Raw genomic sequence first — 14,959 nt, forward strand, 5'->3', positions numbered from 1 at the left:
GTATCACCTGCCTACTCACCATAAGATGGTTCAATAGGACTGACTGCAGGACTAAAGAGAATGACTTGATCAAGTCACTCCAAATTTAGTCCCTGCGCCCATGTCTGCCCAGGCGCTCCTGATCGACCTCACACAGGTGACCAGGAGCACCTCGGACAGGATGATGATGGCTACCAGTCCTATTGCACCGTCTGCTGCCACAAGGCAATGGGTTGCTGCTGCTGTGTAGCAATGCAGTACCGCGTCTGCCAGCACCCAGGAGACATACGGTGACAGTGAGCTGAGTGGGCTCCATGCTTGCCGTAGTATGGCATCTGCACAGGTAACTTGGAAAAAAGGTGCAAAATGATTGTCTGCCCTTGCTTTCACGGAGGGAGGGAGGGAATGGGGGCCTGACGATATGTACCCAGAACCACCCGCGACAATGTTTTAGCCCCATCAGGCATTGGGATCTCAACCCAGAATTCCATTGGGCAGCGGAGACTGTGGGAACTATGGGATAGCTACCCATAGTGCAATGCTCCAGAAGTCGACTCTAGCCTCGGTACTGTGGAAGCACTCCGCCGAGTTAATGCACTTAATGCACTTAGAGCATTTTCTGTGGGGACACACACACTCCAATATATAAAACCGATTTCTAAAAAAACGACTTCTATAAATTCGACCTAATTTCGTAGTGTAGACATACCCTTAGAGAAGTTCATAATTAGGGCTTGTGAGGATTCCAAGTATTCCAGTAAAATGAAAAACACCTTCTATATCTGTGAAGAGATCTAACTTGAACGCAGCCTTCCAAATGGCATACTGACAAGATGGATTAATCTGTACTTAGCTGCAGAATGTGGCTTTTAGATCAGGAAGAGGTCAGCAGCGTAAAAGCTCAAAACTCAAGCAGCTACTCAAGAAATTAGGAAAATCCTTTGCACACAACTCAAATTTCTAATTCAAAGCCTTCAGCTATCATATGTCGCAGAGCACAAATTGGAATCCTGTTCTTCAACAGACAAAATGTTCTCCAACCCAGAGGCACATGGCATTCTGGTCAACAGTTGTGTCTGCAGAACCAGTCATTACGCTGTTTGAGCGTGGCTTCTACTGAGAAATTTAAAGATTATTTTCTCCCTTTGTGGCATCTAATGAAGAAAGGGCTAAACTGGAAAGTGAATTCCATGAGTGCACGGCAATGCCTTCTCCAAGCAACAACAATATTGATCTCTTGAATTTTGGAAAATCCACTGCATCGACTTCCTGCATTTGAGCCATGCTGTTTCTCGTATCCTCAGTGTCCTGCTTGGTTCAGCTGATGTGGAGAGAATATTTTCTAAATTTGGCTACACCAAGAGTGCAGGGGAACAAGCCTTGGAAAAGACACTTTGAAATAAATGCTGTGCGCCTATGCTATCCTGGAATTTACACTGAAGCCCCTTATAGCAAACATAAGTCACCAACACTAAACTGTTTGTTAAAAAGAAAAGTTAAAATTTTAATGGAGGATTAAAGATAATGAGTTCATAAACTCTGAGGTGACATGCAGCGTTTGAGTTCAATTTAAGTTCTACAGTGAACCACATTAAATTGTGTTTGGTACAGTATTTCAGGGCTCAGATAGATTCAGGCACCATGTAGTGACACTACATATTAGGCACCTAAACACAGTTCTTCTTCGAGTGCCCTCCCTGTGGGTGCTCCGCTCCAGGTGACGGTGCGTCCCGGCGCCGTTGATTGGAGATCTTCGGTAGCAGCGCCTGGGTGGGACGCACGCGCTCAGCTGCTGTCTCGTGGAGTTGTTAGGATCTGCCTGAGCGCACGCGTCCCGCACCCCCCTCAGTTCCTTCTCAACCGTCCTCGGTTGAAGATGGGACATGGGGCAGTGCTCATCTCTTCCCTGGTTACGGTAGGAAATAAGTAAAGAAAAATAGAAATAGTTAGCTAGCCATTTCCCAGTTCTCTCTTTCCTTTAGCATAGTCCGTTAGTTTAAATAAATAAATAAACAAATAAATTTTTTCCTCAAGTAGTCTCTCGTTGAGACTTCCCCGGACGCTCATACTTTCATTATGCTGCGGTCGCCAGGCTTTAAGAAATGTGGCTCCTGCAAGGAGTCTATGCCGCGGTCTGACGGGCACTCACACTGCGTTAAATGCCTCAGCAAGACACACGTCCCTGCAGTGTCTCCACTGCGTCAACTTAAAAACTAGAGCTCGCCGTGACAGAGACTTGCAGCTAAAAATGCTCCTCATGGAGAAAGCTCTGCAGCTGCCTATGGAGAAGGGCAGTAAACCCTCTCCCTCACGCTCCCCTGCCAAGTCAGAACCGACTGGGAGCCCGGCTTCACCCTCTCACGTGAAGAGGCAGGAAGCCCTAACATCTCCTCTCAGAGACACTCAAAAGGGTAAAGGCTCTCCCGCAAGGTCTTTACCCCTGGTGCCGACAGTGCCGAGAGCAGGCAACTCTGACCGCTGCAGCACCTCAGCAGCAACTCACGTGGGGCGTGTCAAAGTCAGATTCAAGGCTCACAGAATTTGTCAGACCACTCTGTTTATTAGCAAAGCACTTGATTCAAGGCTCACAGAATTTGTCAGGCGCAAAAGCAGGAACCCGACTTCCCCCAGCGGGAAGCTTTCCTCCGCACCAGTCCTGCCAGCACCGACAATGGACCCGGCTGCCGGCACCGCGTTCCACCCCGGTGCCGACAAGAACGTCAGCACTGAGCCTGCCTGCCACCTCGGGAGCAGATTCAGACCCCCTGTGGGGCTCTCACAAACATCTCACGGCTCCTACAAAAGCGAAACGAAAATCACTCTGGGCTGCCGTTCACACTTCATGCTCCGCAGCACACCAGCCTAGGGAGCCGCAACAATTCCTGCATCACAGGATGTCTCTGTGGCCCCTGAGCCTGACTCTCTGCTCCTAGACACGGAGCACTCACTGTTTGAACAGCAGCTCTCACCACCTGACCTGGATACTTTCACTGATAGTGAGAATGACATACAGCAGCAGGCAGAGTTCTCCCTGCCTGAGTCTCCCCCTCCACCGGAGCCATACACACCCCAAGACATGGTGCATCATAAGAATCAGCCTCAGTTTCCCTACTTTGTCCCCCAGTGGCTGGGACCCAACTTTTCCTACCTGGTGCCCTGGCCTCAGTGGTATCCATGGTCAGCTCCTGCCACCATTCCTCTTTATGCCCCTTCTACCAGACCACAAATTTGTCCTATGCCTATATTCCCAGCTCCATCAACATCTAGAGCTCCTGATGAAGAGGTGGGCTATGAACCCTTCCTGGATTTACCAGCTCCTGCCTCGCCATCAGCCGCAGAGGACGCCCTCATGCCTCCACCTCCACAAAACGTGGATGACTTTAAGTAATTCCAGGAACTTTTCAAGAGAGTGGCACTCAGCCAGGACATCCCTTTGGAGGAAGTCCAGGAGACACAACATAGACTCCTCAAAATCCTCCCACCCTCTGCACCCTCAAAGATCTCAATACCCATAAACAAAGCCCTCCTAGAACCAGCTGATACTCTCTGGCAGACCCTGCCTCCATCCCACCAACATGCAAGAAATACTATGTTCCCACAAAGGACTATGTTCCCACAAAGGACGTAGATTTCTTAATTTCCCACCCACAAACCAATTCTCTTGTGGTGGATGCAGTGACGCAGAAAACAAAGCAGCCACACTACTGGCCCACTCTGCAAGACAAGGACCTCAAACGCCTTGACCTCCTGGGCTGCAAGGTTTATACCTCTTCTACTCTACAATTTAGAATTGCAAATTATTCCACCCTCCTCGCAAGCTATGACTATGACAACTACAACAAGCTCTTTGATTTTGCCTCCCATATACTGGAGGACAGGAGAGCGGACTTCAAGTCAGTCCTCATCGAAGGTCAATTGGTGTCTAGGACAGTACTACAAAAGACCAAGGACATGGCAGATACAACAGCCCGCACCACTGCCAATGCAGTGGTGATGCGCCGGTCTTCCTGGCTGTCTGCATCCGGTATCCTTAAAGATTTGCAGACCAAAGTGGAGGATCTTCCCTTTGACAAAGATAAACTCTTTTCTGAAAAAAAACAGATGAAGTCCTTCACACTATGAAAGACTCTAGAGCCACCCTGCGGACACTGGGCACATACCTGTCCCTCCCCAGGAGATCATGGTATCAACCTTATCAGAGGCCCCATGCACAACAATATCACCGACTCCAGTCCAGACTGTATGGCACTGGGAGAAACCACAACAGACCTCCTAGGTGCAGGCGAAACCAGGTGCAACCAACTACTTCCCACCCATCGGAAAACAAACAACAATTTTGAAGTGCTGGTCGGGGGTCTATGTGACCACCCCTTGACTCCGCCACCTATTTGCCTACTGCCTCCAGGCTTTCCATCATGTCCGGCAACAGATCATGCAGGACCGCTGGGTCCTGGAAATAGTTCAGTCAGTAACCTCCATCCCTTTCTTATCTTCCCCACCCTCCCTTTCCCCTTCCCTGTCCCTCTTCAAGGACCCCTCTCATGAGCACCTTCTCTGCATGGAGGTGGCTCATCTTCTTCACCTAGGAGCAGTCGAACATGTACCAACGCAACATCACAGAAAAGGGTTCTACTCTCACTACTTTCTGACGCAAAAGAAAGGTGGGTGGTGGAGACCTATATTAGACCTATGCCGACTGAACAAAATTGTACGTGTACAAAAATTCAAGATGGTCACATTGGGCACAGTAATACCCAATCTGGAACAAGGGAACTGCTTCACAGCCCTCAATCTACAAGACGCCTATTTCCATATATCAATTCATCCAGCACACGGACGCTTCCTGCAATTCACACTCGGACACGACACTTTCAATACAGAGTACTTCCGTTCGGTCTCTCCACAGCACTGTGGGTATTCTCCAGGACCCTAGCTGTAGTTGTAGCCCACCTCAGCAAACACGGGATTATACTTTTCCGCTACCTAGATGACTGCCTTATCAAAGCCAGCTCCTATGACGAGACGTTAACAGTGACAAACTTTACTCTCTCTCTTTTCCACAGTCTAGGCCTGCAAATAAATTTCCAGAAATCCACCCTGATACCTACACAGCAGTGTTCATTGGAGCTCACCTGGACTCGATTCGAACCAGAGCCTCGCTTCCACACAACAGATTCCTCACTATTACGCATTTCATATGCACAATCTCTGTTCGCCCCAGAATACAGAGGCCTACAGCTTCTTGGACACATGTCAGCCACCACCTTAGTGGTCAAATATGCCAGGCTGCACATGAGGTGCCTTCAGGGTTGGCTCAACGCCAACTACAAACCCAGCAGACAAAGTTTCTGCATAACACTGACTCTGCCACCGAAAGTATTGGCCTCCCTACATTGGTGGACAAAATCAGAGAACCTATGCATGGGTGTTCCCTTCCAACCACACTCCCCAGTACTCATGCTCACCATGGATGCTTCCCTGAAAGGTTGGGGAGCGCAGCTACACGACCACAAGGTACAGGGCCGCTGACCCCTCTCAGAGGCGCGTCTGCATGTCAATCTTCTAGAACTCAGAGCCATCAGGTACGGTTGCCGTCACTTTCTTCCCACCGTAAAGAACAAGTCCATCTGAATTCTGACAGACAATATAGCATATATGTTTTACATCAACAGGCAGGGAGGAGCACCATCTCACTCCCCGTGCACAGAAGCCATCTGACTATGGAATTGGTGCATACAACATCACATAGAAATCGCCGCTTCCTACTGGGTGTCAAAACACTACTGCCGACACACTCAGCAGACACTTCTCCAAGGAACATGAACTGGAATTACATTCCATGATACTCCAACAGCTCTTCTCCCACTGGGGCACTCCATCCAAACTCAAAACCGTAAATGGCATCTATATTGCTCCAGAGCGGGACTCGGGCACGCATCTCTAGGGGATACGTTCCTCATTCCTTGGAACAACTCCGTCAGGTTTGCTTTTCCACCGATTCCACTGATACACAGGGTTCTATGCAAGATCACAGAGGACAAGGCCCGGGTCATACCATTTGCCCCAGCTTGGCCCAGAGAGACATGGTATCCTTACCTGCTATGCATGTCTATCAGTCCTCCAAGGACTCTCCCCGACAGACCAGATGTCCTCTCCCAGAACTGCGGTTGGCTTCTTCATCTGCAGCTCTGGAAATTCCATCTGACGGCATGATTCCTTCATGGTTTCAATCCCATGAATTAGCCTGCTCAGAACAGGTCCAATACAGCCTCCTGCCCAGTAGAAGGGACTCCACTTGTAAGACTTACCTGCAAAAGTGGAATCGCTTCTCCATCTGGTGCTTCCACAGACACCTGACACCCCAGACTGCAACCCTCCCTGACATCTTAGACTATCTTTTCAAACTAAAACAGGACAGGCTTTTGCTCAGTTCTATCAGAGTACACCTCACGGCCCTTACCACCTTCCACAACACTCTGGACGGCTATTCACTTTTCCCCCACCCCACCATGAAACGCTTCCTTATGGGCCTGCAAAATCTCTACCCTGAGATTCATTCACCAGTAGCCTCCTGGAGTCTCAACCTAGTCCTCTGTGCCCTTATGAACCTCCTTTCAAGCCCCTGGCTACCTCATCCCTGCTCCACATGTCCATGAAAGTGGCTTTCTTGGTTGCCATAACATCAATGAGAAGAGTTGGTGAAATAAGCACCCTGATGGCCTACCGGAGAAGGGACCTCTGGTGAGTGTACCTTTTTAAACAGGGTGTCTGTGTATGGCTTCATAAGCCAGGGCATTAAGAGGTAGGCTGGGTCTTTAAGGATAACTATAGGCATTTCAACATCCCCAACAGTTATTTTCTGGTCTGGAAAGTAAATCCCTTCCTTCAGCTGTTTAAACAGACCAGAATTTCTGAGGATCATGAACCTTTCCCGGCCATCCCATGTTGATGTTGGTGAAACGTCCCTTGTGATCCACCAGTGCTTGCAGCACCACTGAAATGTACCCCTTGCGGTTTATGTACTGGCTGCCCTGGTAGTCCGGTCCCAAGATAGGGATATGCATTCCATCTATAGCCACCACAGTTAGGGAATCCCATTGCAGCAAAGCCATCTAGTACAACCTGCACATTTCCCAGAGTCACTACCTTTGATAGCAGCAGCTCAAAGATTGCGTTGGCTACTTGCATCACAGCAACCCCCACAGTAGCTTTTCCCACTCCAAATTGATTACCGACTGACTGGTAGCTGTCTGGCATCGCAAGCTTCCACAGGGCTATTTAAACTCGCTTGTGAACTGTGAGGGCTGCTCTCATCTTGGTATTCTTGTGCTTCAGGGCAGGGGAGAGCAAGTCACAAAGTTCCATGAAAGTGCCCTTACGCATGCAAAAGTTTCGCAGCCACTGGGAATCATCCTGACCTGCAACACTATCCGGTCCCAGGCCCAGAATCAGCGTTCCATGGCATGAGCCTGCCCCATTAACACCATGATCTCCAAATTGCGGGGGACCATGATTTTAGAAAAAAGTGTGTTCATGTCCTCATCACAACGCTGCTGTTGCCTCCTTGCCAGGTTTTTCAGGTGCTGGTTCTGCATAAACTGCACAATAATGCACGAGGTGTTTACAATGGTCATAACTGCTGCGGTGAGCTGAATGGGTTACATGCTTGCCATGCTATGGTGTCTGCTCGGGCAATCCAGGGAAAAGGGCGTGAAACGATTGTCTGCCGTTGCTCTGATGGAGGGAGAGGCAACCGACAACATGGCTTATAGGGTTGGCTTACAGGGAATTAAAATCAACAAAGGGGGTGGCTTTGCGAAAAACAGAATGGCCCCCTCAAGGATAGAACTCAAAATTGGGTTTAGAAGGCCATTGATTTCACAGAGGGAGGGAGGAAGGGAGGAGAAAATGAATACAAAACAAATCTGGTCTATTTCTTGTTTTGATCCTCTTCATCTATCTTTATACATCTTGCTGGCAGCCGAAGGAGCAGTACGCCTGCTAGCCATCGTCATCTCCTGGGTGGTCGGCAGGAGACGGTACAGTATGACTGCTGGCATTGACCTGGACTGTGGGTTCCACCAGAGGGGAAGGTCTCTGGCCTGTTCCCCGCTCCACTAGGTGAATCAGCAGAGACTGCGGGGATTGTTCTTCTTCCTTTTCTCCATGCTGGCCAGTGATGAGGCTAACTGAGTGAATGGCAGATCTGAGCCACGAAAGTGACCAAACTGAGGGCTGCCGTGAACCTCTGAGGCAAGCAAATCCACCAATAAGCGCAGGACCCACTAAGGCAGAGGAGGAACTTTGTCACAGTAGCAATGCCATACCGCGTCTGCCAGCACCCAGGAGACATACAGTGACGGTTAGCTGAGCGGGCTCCATGCTTGCCATGGTATGACGTCTGCATGGGTAACATGGGGAAAAAGGCACGAAACGATTGTCTGCCGTTGCTTTCACGGAGGGAGGGAGGGAGGGAAGGGGGCCTGATGATATGTACCCAGAACCACCCGCGACAATGTTTTAGCCCCATCAGGCATTGGGATTTCTACCCAGAATTCAAATGGGTGGCGAAGACTGCGGGAACTGTGGGCTAGCTACCCACAATGCAACACTCCAGAAGTTGACTGTTGCCTTGGTACTATGGATGCACTCTGCCGACTGTATGCACTTAGAGCATTTGTGTGGGGACACAAGCAATCGACTGTATAAAAATGCTTTCTACAAAACTGACGTCTATAAATTCGACCTAATTTCACAGTGTAGACAAGGCCCTAGGCTATTTGTTTCTAATTACCGAGAGATCAAAGGGTGAGGCTATCTCTAAGCAAAGACTCTCCAAGTGGATCTCGGACTGCATCAGATCCTGCTATCAGACCCACAATGTTCAACCCCCAGAGAGTGTTAGAACTCATTCTACTAGAGCAATGTCAACATAGGTTGCCTTCCTTCACAACGTACCTATTACAGACATATGCAAGGCGGCCACGTGGACATCTGACCACACATTTGCCAAACATTATGCAATCACACGGGATACCAAGGCAGACACCATAGTTGGCCATATGGTACTATCTACCATTATTCCTCACGCAACTCCAAAATCCCACCAACCATAGTGGGTACTGCTTCACATTCACCTGCAGTGGAGCACCCGCAGGGACAGCATTCGAAGAAGAAGAGAAAGTTATTCACCTTGCAGTAACTGAGGTTCTTGGAGATATGTGTCCCTGTGGGTGCTCCACTCCCCTTTACTTTGCAGTACTAATCGGACAACTCTATGGTACAGAAGGAACAGAGGGGGGTGCGGGACACGTGCACTCAGGCAGACCCTAACGACACCGCGAGACTGCAGCTGAGCGCGTGCGTCCCAACCAGGCACTGCTACCGAAGATCTCTGATCAGCGGTGCCAGGATGCACCGTCACCTGGAGTGGAGCACCCACAGGGAAACGCATCTCGAAGAACCTCAGTTACTGCAAGGTGAGTAACTTTCTCTTCATGAAATAAACCACATCATATAAGTGCTTTTATTTTCAAGACTCTGACTTTTCTCTATTTGTTATTTTTTTCTGTCTTCCCATCCCCCAATATCAATCCTGATATCTACCAAGAAAACTGTAAAGGTATTTTTGTACCAATTTTCATCCAATTAGTTTTGTGACAAACACTGATAAATTCCCAGCAAATTTTAACCAAATAAAAACCGAAACTAAAGAGCCCTAGCTATACAACATATGGTAATATCTTGCAGCAGGTATGGTGATAACAGATGCAAACTAAACCAGGAGCTAGAAAACGTAGCCTCTTTGCAGTGGCAGAAGACTTGTAATAAACAAATCCAGAGGAGATGAAGGGTATACATAATGTATGTAATGTCCCTTTCTTCATATCAATGTTACGGAGTAATTGGATTGAATACCAAAAAACCTGGGCATTCAGCATTAAAGAGGGAATTAGTGCATTTGTCACTTGCACAGAAGCCACAGGTGGAGAGAAATGGGATTCCTGTTGTAGAGTGACACATTAAAAGTCATGCCATCTCTCTGGTAATGATGCTAGTATATTTTCCATGAGATAGAAACCGCATTACAGCTGTAAATTATTTCTGCTTCAATCGGTGAGGGAGAGAATGAGAAGAGGAAAAGGAAAATATTTTATAATCACACAGTAGTTTCCCTTACTAAATCCGCAATAGAAGCTTTAAACACATAAAATATATAGCCTGTTACCAACTATCAAGGTTGGAACTTGGTGAAAGTACGTTTATTTCTCATCTAAAATATGAAAGCAGCAAGGTATGTTTTAATGCTACCCGATGAATCAGTCACATTTGTTAGAAGACAAGAATCATGACTTACCACAGTTGCATCCTGTTTATTGCTGAATTGAGTTTACACTCATATTGGAAGAAAGTCAGATTTCTAGCTGTATGTTGGCTGCACTAATTAACCTGCTTGGGAATCTCAGACCAACATAATTGAAACACTATAGGCATTTTTGTACTAATCGTGTTCTTAGCGAGAGAGGTACTTGTGTGGAGTCCAATCCATCCCCACCAATACTGGTCCCTAACACCACTCACCTAACATTAAGTTTTGTTGAATCAAGAAAAAAGCTGCTGTAAAAGCAGTTATAATCCACTGCTTGTGGAGGGAGGAGAGAAGGTGAAATTATTAATACTTGTTTGTAAAACACTTTCTTCTTCAAGTGATGGTCCCTATTGTAGACCTCTGAGGGTTATGCATGCACACCAGGCGCTCGGAGTCAGAGAATTTTGAACATAGTGTCCGTTGGTCCGCACATATGCCCTGACTTGCCTCATGCTTCTGAGTCGACAACAGGTGGGGTGGAAGAACGGCGTTGCCAGTTCCTTCTCACCGCTGCATGGGCCGGGTTGGAACTTTTACTGAACTCATCTCTGATGAACTTCAAAAAAAGATCAAAGTTGTAGTTACTTTTACCACTTTTTATCTGTAGTTTCCCTAGTTTACATTTGTCCTAGTTTTAGTAGTTTTAATGTTAGTTTAGAATAGCTTCCGGGCTTTTTCCCCTATCCTCCCATCCGACAGGTTCTGGACTATGCCCAGGACTTCAGCCTTCAAACTCTGCACCTCCTGCCTGTGATCCTTCTCAGTCAGCGATGACCATCGACACTGCCTCTACTCCATGAGAGAAGCTCAAACCACAGCTAGGTGCAGTATTTGTCAATCGTTTCCCAGCCGAACCTGAGAAGGCAGAGCTCTTTGTCTCCACAAGTATCTCTTGGAGATTGCCAGAACACCGCACTCAGACCCAGGCTGTACTCCCTGTAATCCCAAGGGATACATACATTGGCCTGATTCAGTGAGGAGTGCACCTCCCACTCCTATGTCCGATGCCGGTGCCAGTGGGACTACCTCAACTGAACCCATGGCAGGACCTAGTCGGGAGGTTTGAAAGCACCCCACAGGCATGGGGCTAAATCTTCCTCTAAGTCCAAGAAAATGGACATTCCCTTCGCTAGCTTGGCCAAAGGGAACGGAGCACATTCCAAATCTTACAGGCACAAGAATATGACCCAGAAACAACGGGGTCCAATGGTCTTGGGTGTTGAAGTGCCAGAACCTCTGTCACCAGCACCCCACAAGGCACAAGACCTGCCTGTACCAGGGAAGTCCTCAGTGCCAGTACCAATAACTGAGGGGGGGAAGGGGGAAAGAGTGCACCTCACACCAGGAAGATCTGGATCTGTGGCAGACCCCAAGAGGTCTTCATCTGACTGGATCCAGAGTCTCCTCCTCCATCAGGCCCGTCCACATCCAGGGAGATCATATCCCCTCCATGGGATGTGCCTAGGATACGGGGTCTCTCACTCTCCTCACATATACTATACTTGGTTCCATTAGCTCCGATGGTATCACCACTAGAATCGGAGCCCAGCTTCTCCTCTTCTGAAGGATCGGGACTGGGAGAAGAATTGCCTCTTCCATACTGCTCCTATACACCATCACAGAGACATGCACATCCATGGGAATAACTACCTTTCACCATTCTTGGAGTCACTAATACCCCCACTACCTCCAACAAATCCAGTTTACTGGCCATATTGGAGATCTTGAGCAGTATCCTCCCTTGGAACCCACTCGATCCACAAGAGAATCACCACCTGCTTCTGTGCCAAGGGACCCATCAAGCAGGTAGAAGGATCTTACACCCTGGTCCTGGTGGTTCTGCCAGAGCTGGCTAGGTTCTCATCCTCCTCACCAAATGAAGTGGTAACTGCATCGTTTCCCTCCTCACCAGATTACTTCAGATAGTTCCAGGAGCTTCTAAAGAGAGTTGTGGGAGAATTCGAGGAGGAGATTCAAGACTCACAGCATAAGCTCTGGGATATCCTACACACCTCGACACTGGCAAGAATACCGCTCCCAATTAACAATGCCATATTGGAGCCTGCAAGAGTTGTACAGCATACCCCTGTCACATGTTCCATCACTCCCAAAGGATAGGACAAACAATACTATGTCCATGCCAAGGGAAGAGAATTCCTTTTCTCCTACCCTGCTCTGAACTTGTTGGTGGTTCAGGTGCTGCAGAGAGGACCAAGCAGCAACACCCTGGGTCCCTCCTGGGGACAAGGAAGGGAAGCGTCTTAATGTTCTGTGGAGGAAAGTCTTCTCTTCCTCCAGTTTGCAATTCAAGATAATCAATTTTCAAGCACTGTTGGCTAAGTACGACTTCCTGAATTACACTAAGTTTGAGGAATTCACCGATGCCCTATCACAACAAGATCATACCTGCTTCCAGTTTTGAACAATGTCAAAATAAACTGTTTCAAAAATGTTATTTTGAATCCACATTCAAAACGCTCCACTCAACACCCAAATGAGCTTTTGGAGAGGTTCGTTTCATTGAGAGAAAACAAAAAAATTGTTTTGATTCTAAACTAAATGATATTTCCTTTTAACTTTGGCCTCTGAATCACAAAATCAATTATTCACTCATCACGGCTGCAATCATACCACTCAACTGAGTTGGAGTTAGCTCAGGTGTCCTACACAACAGTCTTCTCTTCAGCAGCAAACTGAGTAACCCGTTGCAGGATGATGGGAGGAACCCGACGCAGATCAGAGACAGGTGGCGAAGACAGAGGCGTTAGAAGCGGGAGCAGTGGCACAGATGGAATTATTAGTCTCAAGGAATGGTAGAGGAGAGCTCTCTTGGGAAATCTGTTCATTAAGGTGACAGATTGGCTGATGTTCATTGTATGTTTATGCTAGAACTCCTATAAAAGATGAGAAAGCAAGCATTTAACTATGTGCATGTGTGAACTAGTTAAAATGCTGTCAATGCACATGTGCAAATACGTGCCATATTGCAACAATACTGTTACATGATGAGAACTGCATTTACTAACTATTCATAATCAAATTAAAAACCATACTTATTTTAGCAAAGATTGCAAATGTTCCTTTAGCCCCAACTTTCCCCAGTAGCCTCTGTTAAGAATTGTCTCTACAGTCTAGTAGTCCTTGAACATTTTGTTCAGGATTCTGAACAGTTGCTGATTCTTAATGAGTTTCAAAGATTACTACATACTGCTTGCTCTGAAAAAATAACCTCTTCCTGAATTGCAGGAGACAATGATTCTTTTATTGCATTATGTTATATCCTTGTGTCAATATTTCTGTTTGTAGCAGATGAGCTTTAATGTGTTCATGATTACTACTGATGTACAGTAGAATTAATTTAAGAATTAATAAGAATTGTACCCGCCTTGTACTTTTAAAGCAGAATGAGTCAGCTTCAAGTTGACACTGCCAGCCAAGATACCAAAACAAGATATCTTGCTGGTTAGGCCAGCACAATTAGCAGTGTTAAAAGGGGCAGTGTTTATTTGAGTGCAAAGATAGACAAAGACAGTTACTGTGTGAACACAGCACCTTTATAAACACCTGAATTTGGACAGGTACCAGGTACATCCACATCACCAAGGCAGTGGCTGCATCACAGCATTTCCTGTACATCAGCCCATTCAGATGTATTAAATGCACACAGGAAATACTACAGCTATGACAACTGTTTGAGCTCCATAAAGAGACAGCTTCCTCCATCTTCTGAAGATGAGTGAGACATACACAGAATTCACCCAAACCATGTGACACCTTCTCTGAGAAAAGTTTCCTTGCAATGCTGTAAAGAATTACCCCTTGGTAGAAGTTTCTCCTGTGGATGGGAAGTTACCAAGGTATTCAGGTGTGTTACTGGACTGAACCTGGAAACCACAGCTACCCCTAAGTACCATTCATTAGCTTAAAGGAGTCCAAGGTAGACAACTGATTTCATATATAGAGGCTGTGTATACCACATTGAATTAAACACGGGGATAGATTGTAACACTAAGACTAAAAGTGTTTGTGTATGCGGGATCTTTATATGCATGTTACATTGAAACTACTGTATTCTCTGTTTGTGTTAGATATTTTATGCAGTTTGTGTCTTTTATTTTGCTACGCTGTTTTATTGTATAATTCTTAAATGTAATTCTATTGTATTTCATTAAATCCTATGTATCTTTTCTTGCCTTATTAAACTCTGTATTTTTTATTATTTCTGATAAATAATTCTTTTGTTTTCAAAGAATTTCAGCTTGTGTGTTATCAATCCTTGAGCGGAAGGCTGTATCTGTGTCCTTTCAGGGGGTTAGCAAGACTAGCTTGCTCTGGGGAGCCCTCTGCAGGTTGGAGACAAGCCCCTGGTAACACCCTGGCAATTCCTTTAGGGTGAGCCACAACTTTGTTACCCTTTTCTTAAATTAGAAGAGCTATTATAGGCTAATTTAATTGGCTTCTAAAATTTAGAGTAACAGGAGCAAGAAACATAAAGCCATTATTAATCTTGCAAAATTTAGGAAACAGGAAACAGCTATTTGAATTTTGGTTTTATTTGTTCTGGAAGTGGAGATATATCTCAACCGCGGTGTGTAATTTGAGGTTTCAGAG

This window comes from Lepidochelys kempii, chromosome 2 (assembly GCF_965140285.1).
Source record: "Lepidochelys kempii isolate rLepKem1 chromosome 2, rLepKem1.hap1, whole genome shotgun sequence".
NCBI lineage: Eukaryota > Metazoa > Chordata > Testudines > Cheloniidae > Lepidochelys > Lepidochelys kempii.